We start from the raw sequence: 22,841 nt of genomic DNA on the forward strand, positions 1-22,841 counted from the left end.
TGCAGGACTTTCCTCCCATTTACCACACAAGCTACTCAGCTATTTCAATAAATGAGTTATTTTGCTTCTAGGAAAAATATCCATCCCTTCTATTGGTTAGCCATCCTAACTGTGAAAGGAGCTGTGAAATTGTCCTTTGTCTTATTTGTTACCTGCCGAAGAATTAACTTGGCAGAAATATTTTGATACCTATTAAAACATCATAACAATCTTTGTGTTTAAAACAGAATTGGTATAATTCTGAGAAAGACATGTTTCTTTAAAAATAATTCACAATGATTATCATAATTCCTAAGTGTGTTATCACACAATGGAACAGGAAGAATCAAAGGAGACAGACAACACAGAATCCGAGAGAACTCTCTTCTTGTGGAAGCAGAAATTTCTTAAATGAGTAAGTAGGTATTTATTTTGGTCTTACCTGAGGCAGCTCCTTTTAACCAAGGTGATGTCCTTTATGGAGGTAGCTTATCCTTTGAAGAACCCAGTGGCTTGTCCCACAGCCCAAGAGAGACTGGAGTCCTGGAAAACTATCCAGCCCAAAAGAATACAGAGGAAAAAGCTTTTCCCACTTTCTTTCCCAGGACTAGCCAATAGCTGAAGTCATGCAGGAAACCGAGTGGAGAGAAGGGGAAAGCAGCTTCTTCTCCCTGAAATCCCGATCAGCAGAAATTGGAGGCTGTTGTGTATCTCCCACCCAGACTTTTGTTTAAAAGTTTTTTCAACTGTTGCTAGGTGTTGTTGGGTTCTGAGATTAGGTTTCTCGTCTTCTGCTCCCTTCACAACACCGTCAGAGCAGTGACTTTGTTGAGGAGCTGGCTTGCGCGTGCTATATTTAACCAGTGTTCTCAGCAAGTCAAGCCTGTCAACAGCTGAGAAGTTTGGAGCCGGCTTTACTCAGTTCCTCGGCAGCTGGGTTATCAGTGAATACAGCTCTGCTCACCCTGGAAAACACTGCGAGAAAACAGCAGTCCCTTTTAAGGACTTCTGCTCGTTACACAGAGGTAATTATTATTTGAAGCTCTTAAATACAGATTGTAATTTGGGACTCAGGTTTTAAAATCTAAAAAGAAACAGCAGTAGCTTGAGCAAAGCATTTTACCACTGCAATATTGTTCTCAATTCGGCTTTCTCAGATGAATGTTCTTAAATAAAAAGGTTTTTAAAAGTGTATCACAACCATTGGGAAAATTCACAATTAGAGATCATTTCCAGATTTTTATATTGGTGTGTTAAATTCGTAGCTAGATGCCTTCCTCAGTCAGATCACACTTGACCACCTTATATACCTGAATGTCCTGAAAGTAAGGTTACCATAAAGGAATGTAATACTATTTTTGAAAGGAGTAAAGTGAAGAAGGAAGATCTTAGCATTCTCACTCCGGTCATTCATTCAGCCTAAGAAATGGAATCTGCTCCAGGAAAACCAGGATGTGAGACACCTCTGGTTGTTGACAGCCTTGCCTCATCATTAACCCTCTAGTCTCCAGAAGCAGAGAAGAATCATGTCTACCCTAAACTCCAACATGAAGAATGTCTCAATATATTTTATTAGCTTTATTCTATGTAATAAAATAGTAGGAACCTGGCAAGATTAAGACTTATGAAAAAAATGTGTATTTAACTAACTAGCTCTTGGAACTGTCTTACTAATTACTTATTGAAATTAACAGTAAGGGAAACTGAGAGAGATCCTTTTAGCCACAGGTAAAGTAGGAAGGGAGACAGACAGACAGACACACACACACACACACACACACACACACACACCAATACAATATTAAAATACTAGAATATTGCCCTAACAAAAATCTCCTCAGTGCCATTATAAAGTGACTCCCCTCCCTGAAATTAATTTATCAGTTTAAAGATAACTCTTTTTGACATGCAAACTGAAGTCAGACCAAGAAGACATTTAAAGGCATGGATTTAATATTTGAAGTGTTGAATACTTACCATAAGTGGTTTATGTGCTGGATAACGCTAATGTCTCTGGGCAAGACTACTACTTCTCACAAGGTGTGAACGTGTGCTCGCAAGCGCACGTGTTCTTTTGAAAGAAATGACCCTCACCTACAAGTTTAGATGACCCCACACCTCAACACATAGGAAAACATCTCAGTTCTTCCTATCCCAGCCACCACAATAACAACATTCATTTCCCCCTTAATTTACTTACTACTGTTCACATATAAAATTGCATTTGTTCAGATTCCTAGACTTTCTGGATCTGGGCCAACGCTGATTAAAAAAAAAAAAAAGACTAGCATTAAGATGAAAGCCTTCTTATGTGAAATTAACTGACTCTTCTAGAACACTAATGGCTCTTTTAGAAACAATCTATTCACAGTTCCTAAAAGGTGGGTTCTGAGAGGAGGTGGAAGTGTGTGACTAGAATATGGGATAGTTCAGAACCACCAGGAGAACTTTTTTTAAAAATTATAAAGGTGTGGCGTCCAGAGAAATTATTGTTTGAAAAATGCTCACACCTCACACACATATCCCACATGCAGCAACAGCCCCAGGTTGAAAACCACTATACTAAAAAGGACTCCAGGAATGCATCACTTCACCCCTACTCAGAGTTCACTTTATAGATGTCTCCAATCCGAAATGAAGCTGAGCACCTTATCACTGAAGTCAGGATAACTGAGGGGAAATATCCCACTTTGCCTAAATAAGTCAATCGAGAGGGTGATAGTTATTTTTTCCCTGACTATCCGGACAATTAAGAGTTTTCAGTGGTGTTTTTTTTTTCTCTCTTTAATGAAAACCTAGTCATTCCCCGCCCCCCTCCCATTGTTTTCTTTCATCCTTGGATTAGCTCTCCATTGTTACTATTAGTTTACTTTAAACAATGTGGTGACAAGCAATAGCATACAGGATACTTCGCATAATTTAGTCTATTGCTACCTTCAGATTATGTTCTTTAATTATACTAGACATATGTGCATGTGTGACTCAGTAGCCCACAATACTCTGTCTCTTCTCATGCTCTCCATCTCCTCCTGCCTCGTCCCCTACACACACACACACACACACACATGCATTCTCTATCTCTCTCAGTAAAGTGAATTTATTCTGAAGGCTTTCCCCACAGGAATGATTATTCAGACAAAAGCATTTCCTACATAATCCACAGAGGAAGTAGTACCATTAAGAACTTCTAGAAATTTCTGTTTTGTATACAGTCAACAGGAATTGCTTTTTCAACACATATTGTTAATATATTACTGTTCAGCTGCATCTTTTTCCCACAGTCTTAAGTGTAAGTATTCTGAGAACCTCTGGTAAACTTACAACTAAAGCTGAATTTCCCAACTTCAAGAATTAGTCATGATGAAACTTTTTAATAAGTAGATTAGTGTTATGTCAGTGAGAACAAAGCAAATGAATTAAATGATAGTTGGCATATTATCTCTACATCCATTTCTAAAACCAAATTTTACCACATTGTTTATTTAAAGAGGTATAGTGATTTTTAAAGTTAAAAATTAAAAAGTTATTTAATATACCAATGAAGAGTAAAATAGACATTTGCTTCAAAATGATGTTCAGAGGAGGGGGGATCATGAGAGGAGTTTCCAAACAAAAATGCCCTCTTATTGCTTATTGCCTGACTCTGAGACTTAAATATAAGCTCCCAAGTAACACAGAATGTTTCCTATTTGTTCCTTCCTGAATACTCAAGTACCATAGTAAGTGTTCAATAAATAGGAATGATTGAATAAGCAAATGAACATATAAAAGATTAAAGAAAAGATGAAGAAAACTTTAGAGTATATTATCTATAAACTTACAGAAAATGCATTTAGGCTCTCTAGACAGAGTTGGGTCATTATTAGCTGCATATTAAAAATTGTAGAAGGAAACTCGTAGATTGTGAATTAATTTGAATTTTATTAAAATTTCTAAAGAAAGTAATAGATTTCAGGATAATAATAAAAACACCTACCAACACTAACTACATGTCCAGCAGAGTTCTAAGGGCTTAATACATACTAATCCACTTAATTTTCACAATAACCCAGTCAGGTAGGTATTATTATTATTCCCCATTTTACAGGTAAGAAAACTGAGGCATAGAGATAGTAAGTAACTTGACCAAGGTCATACGCTAGTAAGTAGCAGAACCAGAATTTGAACTAAGGAATCTGGTTCCAAAATTTTATGTTCTTAACCACTTAACTTCCTCTTACATTTAATAGTCACAGTAGCCTGTTCTTAACAATCACTGAGAATCAAAACAGCGACTTTGCTATATCTGAAAATATATGCTTCTAACCAAAAAATACAATTAAGAATCCACATCTTCAAGGCAAATAGAAAAAAAATGTGGTATAATTTCATGATCAGCATAGTAAAATAAAAGCTCATTGGAACTGAAGTCTTGTTGAATGCCAGAGAAGAGAAAATTGGACGAAAAAGAAGATAATTGCTTTGAGAAAAAAAGTCTCTTTTTAAGCAAAGGATATGAGCTATTCAGTATTCTCTCTAAAACAAACAATGCATGATGATTTATGACGAATGAGTTCACTGCTTAGTGATATTCTAAAATTACATTCTAAAAATATAATTTTGGTCCATGATATGATAAGCAATTTTAAAATGTTTATGAGCTGTGCATTCACAATCAAAATTTGTCAACGATGTAACCAACAACAAAGAAAAACACAAAACAATGGGGGTGGCGAGAATCATTATATATTAACTAATTCTTTGGTGTCAAATAATATTGTGCTACACTTACCATATTCAGGCTTTACAATTTGAAAATACTTGCATTTTCTATTAATCTAGCTACGCATCTAATTATATTTTTAAATTTTATTTTTCAATTACAGTTGACATAGAATATTAGTTTCAGATGTATAACACAGTGATTAAACATCTACATAACCCACAAAGTGATCGCCCTAATAAATCCAGTACCCCTTGGACACCACACATTGTCATCACAATATTATTGACTATTCTTCCTATCCTATACCCACATTCCCATGACTGTTTTGTAACAAGCAATTTGTACTTCTTAATCCCATCCCCTTTTTCACCCATTCCCAACTTTTCTTGTTACTACTATTAAGAATTTCAATGAATTTGCCTCAAGATAATGAAATAATTAAACAAACACAGCTGAATTTTGTCTGGCGTGGGTCTGGCATTCAGATTCGTTAATTGAATTCCTCTTAATATTTGCTCACAAGAAAAACAAAAAGGTCATCTTTGCATTATTCTTCAAAATGAACTATAGTTGTTTTACTTTGCATGCTTTTTCTACTCTTTTATCCTTAAAAATGTCTTAATTCTCCACAACATTACATCATTGCATTTGCTTCTGTAACTTTCTCCTGTGACATTTCCCTCTGAGCCATAGATTGTATTCGGGTTCTGCCTGGAAATGTTGCATGGTGCCAGGAAGAAATACTTTCACCATTAGGGTTTACCTGAAGAAATGTTCCAGCCATTGTGCTGCTGTTGACTTTAAGCTACAGGGAACAGAAATACAATTTTTGCATTTCCTTAGCTATATCTGGAATGTTACATCACTATCTGAAAATGTCTTATGGTAGAAAGAGCCCTTTGCTCTGAACTCAACTAGTGAGATTTTTTTTTTTGAATGATTTAATCCTTCTGAGACTATTTCCTCAATTGTCAAGTGCAGACAAAGCGTACACCACTCTGTACCCTCCACCACCACCACCACATCCACCACCACTACCTCTATCACCGCCACTGCCACCACCACCGCCACCACCACCACCATCACCACTGCCACCACCACTGCCACCACATTTGTTAGTCACAGTACATAAGATGATGGGGAGCCAGTGCCCTAAGAATGTGAGTGGAGTGTGAAAAGAAAGAGAAGGCAATTGCACTGTTGGGGCTCACTACCATCAATTTTCATTATTTAAAATAATTTTCATTGCCTAAAGTTATTTTTGTTACCTAAAATGTGTTACTTTTTATAAGCATTGTTTCTAACAAAACATAATTTATTATTTAGATTTTTATACATAATTCTAAGCTGTTGAAAATACTGTAAAATATGTAAAAATAGGAAAGCAGGAATGTTTCTTTTCAACATTAATTAAATTAGTTTCTAACCTTGCTAAAGGAAAAACAAATGTTACAGTTTCAAGGCCAAATTTTGCTCATTTATGCCAACAAATAGTATTCTAATCTTCTGTGTCTGCGTGTGCTTCGAAAATATGTCATCTGTAAAGCAAGTGCATTAGAATGTAAATTTGACCAACAGCATTTGTCAGAAAATGAACACATGCATTATGGAAGCCGTGTACTTAAGCTACACACCAAAACTATAAACCTCCAGATGTTTTCAGATTATAAATAAGTAGATGAGAATGAGAGGACAGGCTTTGAGGAGGGAGTTGACAATGAGTGGTGACAGGAGTAGCAAACAAGAGGATGATCCAACACCAGACCAGTTTCCTCAAGAAAACATGAATTCTATGTTTGCTTTTGTAGGAGTCAATCAAAATTTGCTATAGAATTTATGTAATAAATAAATGGGGAGTCTTTACTCTGTGTAAGGCACTCTAAAGCGATGGTTTTCAACTGAGAGCATTTCTGTCCCCCATGGGACATTTAACATTGTCTGGAGACATTTTTGTCACAACTGAGGATTGCTACAGGCATCCAATGGGTAGAGGCCAGGGATGCTATTAAATATCCTATAATGCACAGAACAACTGCTCAAAACAAAGAACATCTGGCCAAAATGTCAATAGTGCCAAGGTTGAAAAACCCTTATGCACTAGAGCAGGGGTGTCCAAACTGCGGCCTGCGGGCCAACTGTGGCCCATGATCCATTGTTAATTGGCCCGCGGCAAATTCCAAAAATATATTTAGTTTATTTAAATAAACCAGGTGAGGCAATAGGTACTTCACCTCGAGTGAGTGGCCCGGCTTGTGTATTTTATCGCATATGGCCCTTGGTGAAAAACGTTGAAAAGAGTTTGGACACCCCTGCACTAGAGGATTAAAACACGGTAATACAAATAAGAACAACCCTCAAGAGTATAAAGTCTGACAATGAAGATGAGGCAGATACACAACAAAATGGGCAAAGCAAGAGCTATAAGAAATATATGGAGGAAAATTTACTTATAGCTTTGGGGATCAGGGAAAACTTTGAAAAATAAAATTGTAAATATCCATCTTAGCTAAAATTTAAAGGCCCCGTTTAATTTGCTATACAAAGATAAATTAATAACCAAATATTTACGGAAAACACCCTCGTAGTCCTGAAACTCTATTAAATTTCGTGGGAAGACAAAGCTGAGTAAAACAGAGTCACTGTTCTCTGGAACTCAGAGCAAAGTTACATCTCCAATTCCCCATTAACATTATCAAGATTCACTTCTTCAAAGGTCATGAGTGCCAATTATATACCAGACGCTCTGTGCGTCACAAGACTTAAATAGGCAAGGTTCTTGCCATTGTAGAACACACAGTCTCTTGGGGGAGAGACAAAAATCAAACCAACAAACACATGATTTTAATGTGATTTCTGTTTCCAAAAATATTGGACTATAGTCCAAAAAGCCTGGAAATCTTCTTACAACAAAACACCTAGAAGTGCTAGCTAAAATATCACCAACATTCTTTTTGAAACCTATCTGAGCATGAAAGAAACTATGAAACCTCTAAGAGCCATAAACTAAAAACCAAAACAGTGAGTGTAAACTGACAGTGAGGTCCTTAGGGTTAGGGTGTGTGTATGTGTATTAGTCTCAGAAATCAATAGATTTTAATGGCTAAGTAGGAATAGGACAGATGTGAAGCCTCACTTCCCAGAGATTATGATCTAGAACTGAGATTCTTGAACAAAGCTAGGATACTTGGATTAAAAAAAAAAAAAAAATGCAGGCATAGGAAAATAAGAAGAAAGCATATCCACTTTGGCCTGGCTCTGGATGAGGAAAAAACAATAGCCTATGCTGAAAATTCATTACCACAAACCAGGTTTTAGTAGGTTTGATGTGCAAATGTATACCACTTATGTTTTCTGTGAATCCCCCATCCAACATGTTAATATAAAACTCCCCATGTTGGTAATCCTCACAGAATCCCTAACAGAAGCAAATGTTTATCCATCCATTCCATCCCTTCAGACCAGCTGCGTCTCTTCCTGGCTTGTCATGAAGCAGGGGGCAGCGTTGTGATGTTTCACTTTGCATTGATTCCCATCCTTCCTCCTTTCTCTTTTCTCATAGTCTCACTTCCCTGAATTTTGCCTAGCAAGTAAAGCTTAGCACATAATCCTTGTCTCAGGTTCTTCTTTCTAGGTAATGTGAGCTGAGTAGGGACTCTTGTAAGAGAAGGCCTGTGTGACGAGCTACCATTCTAAACTGAGAACTGAAGGATAGGAGGCTATGCAAACTATAGAGGGGAAGAGTAATCCAGGCAGAAGGAATAGCATGTCCAGAGGCTCCAATGTGGAACAGCACAGAACCTTCCAGAAACATAAAGAAGGTAACGGCAGAGCATGGGGGAGAGCAGCGTGGAAAACAATGTAAGAGCCCAATCATGCAGCACAGAGGTTTCAGGCCTGGATTCGGTCCACAGCTGTGTGTGTGTTTTTTTAATTAGTTACCAAATTGAAAGCAAAAATCACATAATGATTTCTGGATTTTCAAAAAATTCAAAAGATGTGTCAGCAGTGGGCCTGCATTCTTACATGGAAATTATCAGCTGGTTCCACCCCCTTGAGACAAAGCCTATGACCTCATGTTCACCACTGTCCCAACCCAGCCTTTTTCATTTGTTTATGTTGCCAATTTGGCCTCTGTCTATGGGAGTTTGAATTTATAGATCCAAATTTAGGACTTTATAGGTTATGGTTAAAAAAAAAGTTGGGTTTTATTCTAAGACAAGGATAGCCCTTGAAGTATTTTAAGCAAGAGAGTGATGTGATCTCATTTATATATACTGATTTGCTATAAAAAAAAAAATAGATTGGCGAGGACCAAGAATGGAAAAGAGAATACAAATGAGGAGGCTATTGCAGGAATCTGGGTGAAAGATTACAGTAGTTTGAAATAAAAAGGTAGTGATGGGAATGGAGAGAAGTAAATGAATTTAAAGTGTGTTTTGGAAGCAGAAAATACAATATTTGTTGATAGATGGGATATTGAAGGTGAAAGAGAAAATAAAAAATGACTTGTGCTATATCATGAAGAACTTGAGCCTTCTGTAGTCAACAGCTGAAGGGACACTTATTGATAATCTTTAGTACATGGAGAACTTAACACGTCCCATACAAATAAAAGAAACTCTAATGCCTTTAAGAAGCTTGAATCCTATTGGTAGAGATAGGATTGATGCAAATATACATACTTGTAAGTTATACAATTTATAAGCTAAAGAACAGTGACTATCAGAATAATAGTAACTATCATTAATATTCATTGAAGGTATATTATATACCTGGTACATACATCTCATTTAATCCCCACAATACCACCCAGAGTTAGGTATTATTATCATCATCCCCATTTTCTACATGAAAAAATAAAATCTTAGGGAAGTTAGGTAAGTAGTACAAAATCATGTACCTTATAATTGGCAGAACTGGGATTTGGGCCCAAGCAGACTGACTCCACTGGTCATTTATTTCATCAGTACACTAAACTGCTTTTATATACATTTCGTGGGGTCACAAATTTACCTCCATACTGCAACTTAGATATGCAAAGAAAAATGTAACTCCTTAATTTCACTGAAACTGCTCTGAGTTTCCTTACAAGCCTCTATCTGCTGGTTAGAGGGGAGGGAATTCAACTTTCCTCAAGACTGTTTAAACCTTAGCTCCATTCAGTAATTGAAACAGTCCCTTTAAGTAGTGTTCTGACCTGTCTAGGAAACAAATGCAGATTTCTCAGCTTTCCACCACATTCACATGTACCAGCATATATGCACATACATATACACCTCTGCTCTCCAAGATGGTATCTGGACGTAGAGGGTGAAGGCTGTGTTTTATGTATGGACAGAGAACCGCTGAAGTTTCCCATTCTTAGGCTTGATGTCTTGGCCCACCTGGTTGCTGCTTGCCCTGCTGGCATTTATGCCTAACTCCTTTGCAGGAATCATCCCCGATATGGTCTCTTAGCTCACTAGAAACTTGGCAGCGTTCCCTGGTTCATGGAGCCCCATCTCAGCTCTCAGCAGTGATATAGAGCTTCCAACATTTGTGACATTTCCTACAACCAACCAACCATCTGCCACAACAGTCCACCTCCTGCCTCTGCTTCAGAACCACTCCCATTTCAGTAGGCTCCATGGCTAGGTTGACAATAAAATTTATCATGCAAATTAAGACACTTGTGAGTGACAGGAAGGTATGTTATAGTTACACTGGAACAACTGAGGTAAACTTAGGACAGTCTCAATCTGGGACATAGGGCAGGTCCACTAACTCTAAGCTGCTTTGCAAGCTCCTCTTTGGAAGCTTCAGTAACTCCTGGGTCCTATCTATGCTAGGTCCAAGAAAGCTAAACTTTGAGGGTTCCCCCAGCCACATTGTACAGCCAAGTTCAATCTGTTGGGGTTGAGTTCCATGTTAGTCTACAATAGCCCAAAAGTCAATCTCTTTCAGATCCTAAATGGGCACAGCCTCCCACACAACTATTTAATGCACCTCCTCCTCTTCCAGGAAAGCCCAGAGAGGGAAATGTCTCAGATGCCATGAGGACAGAGGTATTGTCTCTTCACTGTGGGAAAACTGTGACCCAAGTTTTCCAGACTTTCCAATTATTAAGTTAAAGCAAAGCTACAAGGCGGGGTGGGAGCTGGGTAGGGACTCTCAACTCCACAAAGCCTTGCTTTTAACCCTAGTATCTTGTTGAAGAAGTCCAAAGCATGCCCTTTTAGCCTGGACATCTAATGTTCAAGACTCGACTTTAGAAGTAGAAGACTACGAATGAAAATTTATTTAAGCAAGGAGGTAGAGATAAAATGCATTGGTTTAATATCTGCAAAATAAAATAACTAACATGGAAGGCTATTCATTCTCAGTCACATTCTGCTTATAGTGAGAAGTATTTAATGTCATTCAAAATTAAGATTCTTTTTTTTTTCCAAAATTAAGATTCTTAACACAGACTTGATAAGCCAAATAAGTGGAATGACTTTGTAAGTACTCTGTTAGAATCTTTAGATATTCAGAGATGAAGGTTCAGTTGATTTTAGAGCTAAGATCCTGTTCTCAATATTCTATGGTTCTGTGACTTTATTTTTGAAAAGCCAGAAAGTATTATATATCAGATTTCCACTTAGGACTTTACTTACTCATTTAAGTGTCTCAAACCTACACTGCAAGTCTTAATGTTTTAGAGTGGCATTAAACGGTTTTCTAATATTGAACAGGGACTATTGAGAGCTCCCCAAAGCTTGTGATGTTTCACAGGGGCATTCTAATGGGTTCATTGTTCTATTGATTCTATTTAGTGCCAGGCAGTGGCAACAATTGCATCTCACATATACTGTTTCTTTAGTTGATTTTGGATAATCCTAACTAAAACAAAGTTTTCTCTACCAATGTGCAAGTTTCCAAACATAAGTGGAAAAGTACACAAATGCTGAGTATTTGGGGTTATGGAAGGACCGAACAAGAAGAGGCCAGGTGGGGTTTTTCTGGGAAGGTTTCATAATGCCTTTATAATTAACAAACCTAAGGAAAACATCTAAAGCTCCTCTGAAATGTTAAGAATGAACTATTAGAGAACAACTGTGATTCAAATAGTAGCAAAGTATGTGAGGCAGTATTTCACCGGGGGAAAAAGGAATCCTACACTGCCAATAAGTTACTTAGAAAGAAGTAAAAAGTTGAGCTCGACAAGTTTAGAAGAGTTTCTATATACATTTCTATTAACTCATCAAGTCAAGCTCTCCCTCCAAATCCTAAATCCCTGGATTTCCAAGGTAACTTCTTAGGAATTTGTGTTGCACAGCTGAATATTCCTAGAAATGCACCTCCATATTGCATATCCAGATTAGACGGGATTTCACAAAAGGAAACTGCATGGAAATCTGGGTAGTTCTTTAAAATATCTTTAGATGCTTCATATGAATCAAAGGGGTTTAAGAAGCCAGGTAAAGGAGGAGCCATTTTGCTTAGTAAATTATAATAGTATCAACACACACTTGTTGAGTATCAACAATGAGCAAAGCTTTTCCTAGGAACAAAAAGCTATGTTTGTCCCTCCTTCCAACCTATTTCATCTAGTTGATGTAGATGAACTAGAATACACACAATTATAATTAGAATAATCACCAAATAGGATTGGACAAAGAATCATAAATATTCTTGTCTAATGGAAGAGCTTGTGAGGGAGAGAAATTCATTTTGGAAGAGTCTGGGAAGGTAAATCAGAGATGCAGATAGATGAATATTAGACAAAGAGTACACTGCATACATAAAGTGGAGATTAGCCAATTCTCAAACATTTCTAACTATAAGGACAGAAATTGTACAAATAGGTAATTGAATGCATCTATAAGATCCTGAAGTTTTACACAAATTTCAAAAATCCCACACTCATATATCATGCATCAATTTTCCTAAACCACAGGGCTTAAATCAGTTTTATCAATCAATTGACTAAAAATTATTTTAAGCTGTCACAAGATGATAAGCTATCGCTATGTGCAAGCAGTGGGTGCTGGGAGAAAGGGCTTAGTCAACATTAGAATGGCAAGTTGGGAGTCTCTCACTGGCCCATTTTTATGGGAAAAGATTTAGGACTTCAGAGGCACCCTTCAGCATTCCCCCACTTCTCATGCCTAATAAAAGTCAAAGATGTCCTTGTTCGCAAGAGTAACATCCCATACCCCTTCTGCTCCTCCCCTGAGCTCCTACCCAGATGGCAAGGGTCAAGAATCTGCTCTTTCTGGTGGCGCCCCTAAGCCAACCTCCCCTCTCACCCCCAAGCCTCACCTCCTCTTCCTTCTCCACCTTTAAAGGAGCAGCAAATAGTAAACGGAGAGCCTTACTACAGGTCACGTGACCACCACACAGCACTGTGTGTTTGAAGGCAAAAGACCTCTTCCCCCTCCCTGCTCTAGGACTTATGGAGACTTGACACTGGGATTTAAATCATACTGACTGCACAACCACCTACCCAGGTAGCTACAGAAAAGCAGCAGACTCACGGGAAAGTGGACCATACCTAATGCAAGGACCAGGCAGCAGAGGCCTCTGGCCCCAGGCCCCAGCACCTGTGAAGATCCTCACCTACCATCTGGGTTACCTAGAGTCAAGAAAAGCAGCATTTTCTTAAAATATAGTTAGAGATTGTATACTATTTTTGTATAACTCTGAAAACAGAATCCCTCGTGTGCTATATAAGCACACTGTGGACTTTCAGTCATTTTACTTTCTAAAATTATTTTCATGAAGTTATTGTGTATGGAATTGTGGAACTACCTGTGGTGACTTTCATTCATTCTCATTTCACTTCCCTTTCTACAATCAATGAAGCAGTAGAAGTTATTCAGAAGGAGGTAGAAGAGAGACCAAAAAAAAGAAAAAAAAAGGCAAGACTCAATTCAAATATATATTACTGAAAAAATCAAGACACTGAAGTATACAAATGTGCAAAAACATAAGGGAGAGCAGAAAGCATTCTAAGTAAGTATAAGGTTGGATGAATGAGAGATGTGGTGAAATCCAAGTCCTTGCCGTTAGTATGTAAATAGCTCTGTGACTCAGTTTCAGTGAAAGATACCAGATGGGTTGACAGGTTTATATCCTGTCCTCTTTCTGTGATTAGGGAGATTTATAAGAAGCTGAATCAAGCCTAAAATAGATACTGAGCTACCACGGTGTGACTGAGAGGGCTGGTTGTCCACAAAAACCCATTCTCTCTTTTCCCATAATAATTGAATACTGGTACCCAGCCCCCAGTTTTTCCCAAACACCCTTGCAGTTAGATATGGCCTCGTGACTAAGTTCTCTCCACGTGAGGAGGAATGCTATATGCCACTTCTCAGTCTGGGCCTAAGACAGTGGACATACATTCCTCCCCACTCTTTTCCCATTGGCTGGAAACTAAACATGGCACAATCTAGTTTGACCACATAAACAAGGACATTACCCTCACAGACCAACGAACAATCAGGCAGAAGGAACCTGAATCCGAGTCATGAAGTTCTGTCCCATTGAATTCTAAAGTATTATGTGAGAAAGAAGCTTCTTATTTTTTTTAAACCACTGTATTTTGGGGATTCTTTGTTATAGCAGCTTAGCCTTACCCTGACTAATTCAGAAGAGAAAGTACATTATGAAGGAAAAGATACAGTATTCAACAACAATATCTTCTAATAAGAGGTGAATTTAAGTTTTTATTTTCATGGGGCAAACACTGTGCTAGTATAGAAGCCATATTAGTGCCCATCCCACATCCTACGGACTTTTCAGTGTGCTCTGATAAAATTCCAACTGCCGGTATCCCATGCCTCAGCTCTTCTAGCTCTGTGCAGATGCAGACGGATGTGTGGAATTAATATCCCAACGAGTAGCCCTCAACCAATGACCTATCAGGAGGTAGCGTATTAGTATTAGGTGGAATAATTCTAAGGTGTGTGTATGCTTTGTGCCATTTTTCCAGAGTTTCCCTACAGAATTAAGCTCCAGGTAGCCTTTGTGGTAGCTGTCTCATCCAGGCACTCTTTATTGGTTGCCTCCCTATCATTCAACCACTTCCTCCACTTTCCAAACATAATTCTCAGAACTTCCCAAATAAACTAATTTCACTCAATCCTTGCCTTGGGGTCTGCTTCTGGGAGAACCCAGATTAAGACAACCAGCTACTTCATATTTGCATCTCAGCTAAAACAATTCTCCAGCGTAGCCATTGTTATTAGATAGTATTATGCTGTTTTTATGGATGAAGAAATCAAATTTCTGAGAAGTAAGTAACTTGACCAAGGTCAGTGTCAGAAATAGAATTAGAACCCAGGACTCTGACTCAGAAGTTTTGCACCTTCCAATATACTAGACTTCACCAGAAGTGAAAATTTTCCAATTATCTATTGGTGCAACTTTTAGGCGATGATAAGATTGGAAGTTTTATGTTAGAGGCAATATTTCAGGGAAATTAGACAAAATAGATTCTACTTTAGCCTATAATATTTTGTGTTAAATAAAACACTTTTGATAACACTTTTTGTTAAACAGACATTTTTTTTTTTAGCTTGAAGAGGAAAAAAGGCAGTTTTCCACTACTTGCTAACATAAATTTACTTCACACTTCTTAAATTAGTCAAATTCTGATTAGAGCTAATTCTGTTGAATAAATTTGCTTCTTAAGATGGTCTACAGACATTCTTCCTGATAGCAAACTAGCTCTACTTACTTCCCTTTCAAGGCTTCCATAGAGAATAGGATAGTAGGTGAATACACATCAAGGTGTAAATAATTCATAAGGCTTAGTTCTCAGGAACTGTTGCATTTGAAAAAAGAATTCAATCTATCTACCTATGGAATCAATAGAATTTTGGTTTCAGAATTTCAGAAGTCAGCTAACAAATAAAATTTAGAGCTATTTGATGAGTTATCTTTCCTATGCTTTTCCTAATGCAAGTGCTCATAAAACTAATTCTATATAAAGCAAGCATACAGAGGGGATAGTCAAAATCAAAGGAAATAAGTTTCTTTATCCTTTTATTGTATTAGCAATTTTATCTGTACTTTCTTTTAGATTTTAAGTTAATAGTACGTCAGGAAAAACCCTGCAAAGTTGTCACACACAATACACTGGGTTAATATAATATTGTAAATAGCATGGAACTATTACAAGATCTTAGAGAAAAAAAGCTGCCGTTTTACTCTTCACTGCCACTAGATATAATCTAAACATTACATTCCTGAAAGGATATGCAATATCACTTACATTCAGTTTAGGCAATTTCATTCCTCTCCTGGTCTTAGCTGAACTCTGCGGCATGATCTTAAGCTTTGGTTATTTGAGGTAAACGAACCCTGTGGTCATGCCTGCTTCCACTGAAGCTAATGTCAATATGGACAGGCATGGAGTAGAATACTAAAAGCCTAAAAACACTGATTATCTTCAGAAAATGTAATGAGTCAGTCCCTACTCTTATTGATGTCAGATTTTTATAGGGAACATTACATCACATAAAGTCTGAAAAAGAATGGAAGCCAGAATAAACAGAACTATGTGTCAAAATGTCTTAAGTCTCACAGCAGATCCATTTTAGCTAATGTAGTCATATTCATATAATTTTTATCCAGACTATGGTAATAAAACAGAAATATGCACATTGGAACATACTTATCTAACTTATTAAAGTGTAAAAAATTTTTACATACACATATAAACAAAAGGACTTTGCCTTTCTCCAGGCATGTACATGCTTTTCACTTTTCCAGTGACTCACACATAAGATTTTATAAAGCTGAATTAAATAATAAAATGTGTAATATATATACATATTTTAAATGTATTTCATCTTAGAAATGTTTCTGCTTATTTAAAAAAATCTCAATATGTGTTCAACATTCTACAGCATGTCTTCATTTTAAGCTCTCAAGACTTAAATATTATTTCATTGAGGATGTCATACTGCCTGGTTGAGCTTTAAAATAAATGTATAGATCAACACCTCTAGTAATGGGGAAAAGAGATCCAAGATGGCAGAGTAGATGAACACTGTGCCTGCCTCCTTCCATGAACATATTAAAATTACAACCAAATTATAGAACGATCAACCTGGTGAACCATTTAAAATCTAGCTGAACAGAAGTTTCATAACGTAGGATATAAAGCAGGGGTGTCCAAACTTTTTCCAACGTTTTTTACCAAGGGCCATATGCAGTAAAATACACAAACAGCCAGGCCATTCACTCGAGGTGAAATACATATTGCCTCACCTGGTTTATTTAAGTAAACTAAATATATTTTTGGAATTTGCTGTGGGCCAATTAACAATGGATTGTGGGCTGCAGTTGGTCCGCGGGCCACAGTTTGGACACCCCTGATATAAAGAAAAAGCCAGACAAGACTGGTAGGAGGGGCAGAGACATGAAACGGGCTGGCGCCAAATCTCCATGTGGTGATTGAGAATCAGGAGAGATAGCTCCATCAAAGAGGTTCCCTCTGGAGAAGCCAAGGACCCCAACCCCATACCAGGCTCCCCAACCTGGAGTACTGATGCAGGGAAGAGGAACCCCCACAACATCTGGCTGTGAAAAACTGTGGGGATTCCAACCATCCGAGTGGTATTTCACTTATATGTGGAATCTGAAGAACAAAATAAATAAACAAAACAGAAATAAACTCATAGATACAGAAAACATTATGATGGTTCCCAGATGGGAGGAGTGTTGGGATGTGGGTGAAAAAAGGGAAAGGAATTAAGAATACAAATTGGTTATTAAAAAGTAATTATGGGGATGTAGGGTATAGCACAAGAAATATAGTCAATGATATTGTGATAACTATGAATGGAGTCAGATGGGAACTAGATTTGTTGGGGTGATAGGTGGGAGGTGGTTGGGGGGCAGGGTGAAAAAGGTGAAGGTATTAAGAAATACAAATTGGTCGTTACAAAATTGTCATGGGAATATAAATTAAAGCATGGGGAATATAGTCAATGACATGGAAATAATTACATATAGTGCCAGGTGCCTACTAGACTTATCAGGGGGATCACTTCTTAAATTATATAAATGTCTAACCATATGCTGTACACCTGAAATTAATATAAAATAATATTGAAGAAAAAGAGTTCTAGTAATGGGATAGTGATATTGTGATTATGTGGTGGGGTTTTTTTCTAAGTTCTCATTTCTTGGTGATACAAGTATTTACAGGTGAAATGATATGGTTTATTGGATTTACTTTTAAAACGCTTCTATACTTCAGAAAATAAAGTTTGGAGGGTATAGATGAAACAATAATGCAGAATGTTGATAATTACTGAAGTTGGATGATAAATGTACAAAGACTCATATATTATTCTCTCTTCTTTTATACATGTTTAAAATTTCCATAATAAAAGCATAAAATATCAAAGATATTATAACAATGAAAATGATACAGTCTCAATTTAAAAGAGAAAGTTAGGAATAATAATAGTGAGATACATCAATATATATTAATAGGAATTACATAATTTTGATTTTTTTTTCTTTAAAACAGGTACTTTCTGTGACAGTATTAATTTAGCATGGATCTAAAAGGTTTCAATTATATAGACAAACTATAAATTTTTCTTTACTATGTTCAAATGCTGTCTTAAAGTATAAAAAGTTAACTCTGGGAATTAAAATATAATCTTTTTAGGAAAGCAGTTTATAATTCTCTCATGTTCATCATTTTCCACATTGTTGGAGGGAGCTTAGAAAGTTGGACAGCCTATGGGGTGAAGAAGAAGAAGGCCTCTCCAGAGAAATCTCAGATAGAGGTTCATCTTGACAGCTCAGTAACCCTACCTACAGTTCCTCTTTGCACAGAAGTTTTGGATATTTTTTCTAACAGAATATTTTTAGGCACTATTTATTGATATATATTTTCAAGTATATAGTCAATAATAGATAACCTAATTACTAAATTATACCTTTGTTTTATAGTATGAATGAGAAATGAAACTATGTATTCATTGCAGATAGGAATAAAATTGTATCTTAGTTTAGATGTATTTTAATAATGGGGTTTGTGGTTCTATATTAGAGTTCATCCATATATGAGGAAAAATTTCTTAAGATTAAGTACATTTGTTCAACAAAATCAGTTGTTTCACTATTATACACTGCCCTTGAACACAAAGGCTTGTTCTTACACTGACTAACAGTACTTACGCGCCACCTGGTGGCTCTCCCCCTCCATAAAGCATGATCTTCCTCTGACCCTCTCGCCCTCTGGCCTAAGGAAACTCTTGCACCAGCCTGGCACTCCAAATGCCAAATTAGAGGAAGACGTTATTTACCAGACAGACAGATGATCTACTCAAGGAATGTAGAATTCTGGACCTCAAAACACAATAAGATCCATATTTTGAAATATACAAATGGTTCTGTTCTATTATGGTCAAATACTCTCTAATACAAAATGAAAAGGCAAAAAAAAAAAGTAGTATTTGTTACTTTAAAATCATCTACCATGTTTTAATATCGTAATTTAGTAACATGAGTCATTAAGCAATCATGAGATTTGGGACCCAAAAATCAGATATCACATATTTAGTGTGTTTTTTGGGCACATGAATAAGATCGTCCCTGTTTGCAATGGAAGAAGATAATTTTTAAATAGTCAATCTTTTTTTCTCTATACTTTCTTGCATCCTCCCCCTGGTCAGTAAGAAAGTTGTTAAATCAGGAGAATAAGAAGGAAAAAGTAGATATTTAGTGAGGTTTGGGTTTGTTTAATAACTTACAAAATAGGTTTTCAGAGAGCAATACATAAATTTCACACCATATCAATCCATTGGAAAAATAGTGGAAGGAACCAAACAAGGAACCTTCCTCTTCCCAGGAAAAAGAAGAATATGAGGGTCACGAGGACTATAGGGGGGTGAGCAAGAGGGGAAGGGAGAGGGGAGCCTGGAGAAGCCTGTCTCAAGCTTAGCAGACCACATGGAGAGGAGCAAAGTCAGAATCCAAGTGTGGTCAACACTACCGGTGCTCAAAATTGTATGGTTTGCAGAATTCCTTCGATTGAATATTAGCCTTCTTTCTCATTTGTAGATCAGAAAATTGAATAGGGAGATTAGGACACATCATCTTGTTAGATCATTACTTTCTATTTCTGAAACTTTGAACAAGTTTTCTGATGCCCATTTCCTTCCCTGACTCATCATCTGATCAAAATTCTCTATTTTTCTGATTATACCTCAATAGGCAACAAGCACCTTCTATCTTCATTTTTCATCATATACTCCTTCCCGTGCATCAGCCACAACTCCATTGTTCTTGCCTACTTTTATATCTCCCTCTTCTCAATGTCATCTGCATCCTCTTAGTAATAGTTCAAATCCTGTATGTTCCTTAAGCCCAAATAGTCCCACCCTCAGAGACTCTTTTCATCACCCACATACTCTTCACACTTTTTGACATCTACCTTCTTAATTTCAGGTATGATCACATCTGCCTCTAGGTCAGTTGTTCTCAAGCTTGACTGCAATTAGAATCTTATTGAGAGTTTTTAAATAAGGGGATCCAATCTCCAGAGAATCTGACTTACTAGATCTGCAATAGGGCAAGATGGATCAGTAAATTTTAAAAGTTCTCCAGGTGATTCTAATTCAACCCAGGTTGCAAACGTTGGGATAGATTGCCAATTTCTGAAAGGTGAGGACTATGTCTTCTCCACCTCTGAGGAAGGACGTTGTGTTGGACATACTAAGAGCTCAATGTATGTGGCAAAAATAAAGCAACTCTAGAATTTACATGTTTGTTATAAAATAAGGAAAGAACTCGTCCTATGGGACCATCTTATCAATAGATTCACAGGCTCTGCTAAGAGTATGTCAGTGCCCCATTCCCCAGAAGACTGGGATACAAACAGCTCCTTTCCTACACAGTTCAACGTAAGTCAGTAAAAGAATTCAACATACAGGTATTTTTTAAATAAAGAACTACATATTGATATATATATATATATATATATATATATATATATATATATATATATATCGACATATGTAAAGTCATGAATTACAGGATTATTTATAATAGGAAAATATTGGAAATAAGCCAATGCTTACTTATCTACTATGCAAACATAAAAAATAAAAAAATAAGAAACACAAGAAATCTCTATGAACTGATATGATTTCCAGGATATGCTATTGTTGTGTAAAAAACAAAGGAAAATATATGTTTGTTTGTTTTGACAAAAAGAGGAAAGAAGTGTAACAACAAAAAAATGAAAATATTTATCTATGAAGATGGGTGGAAATGGAATGGAAAAAATAAGGATGGTGTGACACTTCTGTGAGCATACTGTCTTACATAGTTTCAACCTTTGAATCATGTAAATGTTCTTACATAATCAAAAATTAAATTAAATAATATGGTGAAAACAAATCATTAAATTGAGCACAAACATATGGAACCATAAAAGAGCCTAAATAGCCACCGCAATCCTGAGAAAGCAGAACAAAGTGGGAGGTATCATGCTAGCTGATACCAAATAACACTATAAGCCTATAGCAATCAAGACAGCACGGTATTGGCATAAAAATAGACACATAGATCAATAAAACAGACTAGAGAGCCCAGAAATAAATCCATGACTATATGGTCATTTAATCTATGACAAAGAAAGCAAGAATTTACATTGGGGTAAAGACAGTCTATTTAATAAATGGTGGTGGGAAAATTGGACAGCTACATGCAAAAAAATGAAACTAGACCACCTTCTTATATCATATACAGTAATAAACTCAAAATGGATTAAAGATTTAGATGTAAGACCCGAAATCATAAAACACTTAGAAGAAAATATAAGAAGTAAACTCACAGAGTTCACTTAATAATATTTTTACTGATATATCCCCTCGAGCAAGGGAAGCAAAAGAAAAAAATAAACAAATGGGACTACATCAAACTAAAAAGTTTTTTCACAGTAAAGGAAGCCATCAATAAAACAAAAAGGCATCCTACTGAATGGGAGAAGATATTTGTCAATGATACACCTAATAAGGGGTTAATATCCAACATTTATAAAAAACTCATACAACTCAACACCAAAAAAACAAACAACCAAATTAAAAAATGGGCAGAGGACATGAAGAAACATTTCTCTAAAGAGGATACACAGACGGCCAACAGACATACGAAAATATGCTCAACGTTACTAATCATTAGAGAAATACAAATAAAAACCACAATGAGATACCACCCCACTCGTGTCAGAATGGCTATTGTCAATAAATCAACAAATGAATGTTGGTGAAGATGTGGAGAAAAGGGAACCCTTGTGCACTACTGGTGGGATTGCAAATTGGTGCAGCTGCTAAAGAAAACAGTATGGAGTTTCCTCAAAAAATAAAAAATAAAACTATCTTATAACTCAGCAATTCCACTCCTAGGTATTTATCCAAAGAAATCCAAAATCACTAGTTCTAAAAAATATATCCACCCCTAAGTTTATTGCAGCACTATTCACAATAGCCAAGATATGGAAACAACTGAAATGCCCATCAATAGACGACTGGATAAAGAAATTGTGGTACATTTATACAATAGAGTATTACTCTGCCATAAAAAAGAATGAAATCTTACCATTTACAACAACATAGATGGACCCAGAGAATATTATGCTAAGTGAAATAAGTCAGGCTGAGAAAGACAAATACTATATGATCTCACTTATATGTGGAATCTAAAGAACAGAATAAACAAGCAAACAAAACAGAAATACAAGTAAACAAGGAAAAGCATTCTCCCATAGAGCCTCCAGAAAATTTTGCAAGCCCTGCTGACACCTTGATTTTAGTCCATTGAGACCCATACTGGCTTTCTAACTGACACAACTTGTGTTTTAAAAAAAAAAAAAAATGGGCAAAAACAGGAGCCAGAGATTTGTTAGCTCACATAATTGGGAAGACCAGGGGTGGAGACAGGAGACAGGTATCAGGCACCACTGGAATAAAACTCCAATTATGTTTACTATTTCTCTTCATATTTTGACTCTGCCTCTCTTTATATGAGGGCCTCAGTGTTTTTATTTAGAGACAGATTTCCTTCATGTCACAAAGGATGGATATAGCCACAGAAAACTCCAGAACTATATCTTTTCAGTCCAACAATCTAAAAAAAAAAAACAGAGAACTTCTCTCTCAGA

General features: G+C 36.6%; 1 protein-coding gene and 1 long non-coding RNA gene across 6 annotated transcripts in view; one reads left to right on the forward strand and one right to left on the reverse strand.

The window, feature by feature from the left end:
* Positions 1 to 22,841, reverse strand: part of FILIP1 (filamin A interacting protein 1) — a 231,487-nt gene that overhangs the window by 197,375 nt on the left and 11,271 nt on the right. For 2 of the 5 annotated variants that reach the window (XM_019729604.2, XM_019729602.2), the window contains exon 1: positions 422 to 828. The exons of the other annotated variants lie outside the window; for them this stretch is intronic. The gene's annotated coding sequence lies outside the window, so the exon portion shown is untranslated. Of the gene's footprint in view, positions 1 to 421; positions 829 to 22,841 lie in introns of those variants that run through there. 5 annotated transcript variants of the gene reach the window in all.
* Positions 867 to 22,841, forward strand: part of LOC141571674 (uncharacterized) — a 41,361-nt gene continuing 19,386 nt past the window's right edge. The window contains exon 1 of the long non-coding RNA XR_012496647.1: positions 867 to 1,004. This is a non-coding gene — a long non-coding RNA (uncharacterized LOC141571674). The remainder of the gene's footprint in view (positions 1,005 to 22,841) is intronic.

Source organism: Rhinolophus sinicus, linkage group LG05, assembly GCF_036562045.2.
Source record: "Rhinolophus sinicus isolate RSC01 linkage group LG05, ASM3656204v1, whole genome shotgun sequence".
In the NCBI taxonomy this organism is placed as follows: Eukaryota; Metazoa; Chordata; class Mammalia; order Chiroptera; family Rhinolophidae; genus Rhinolophus; species Rhinolophus sinicus.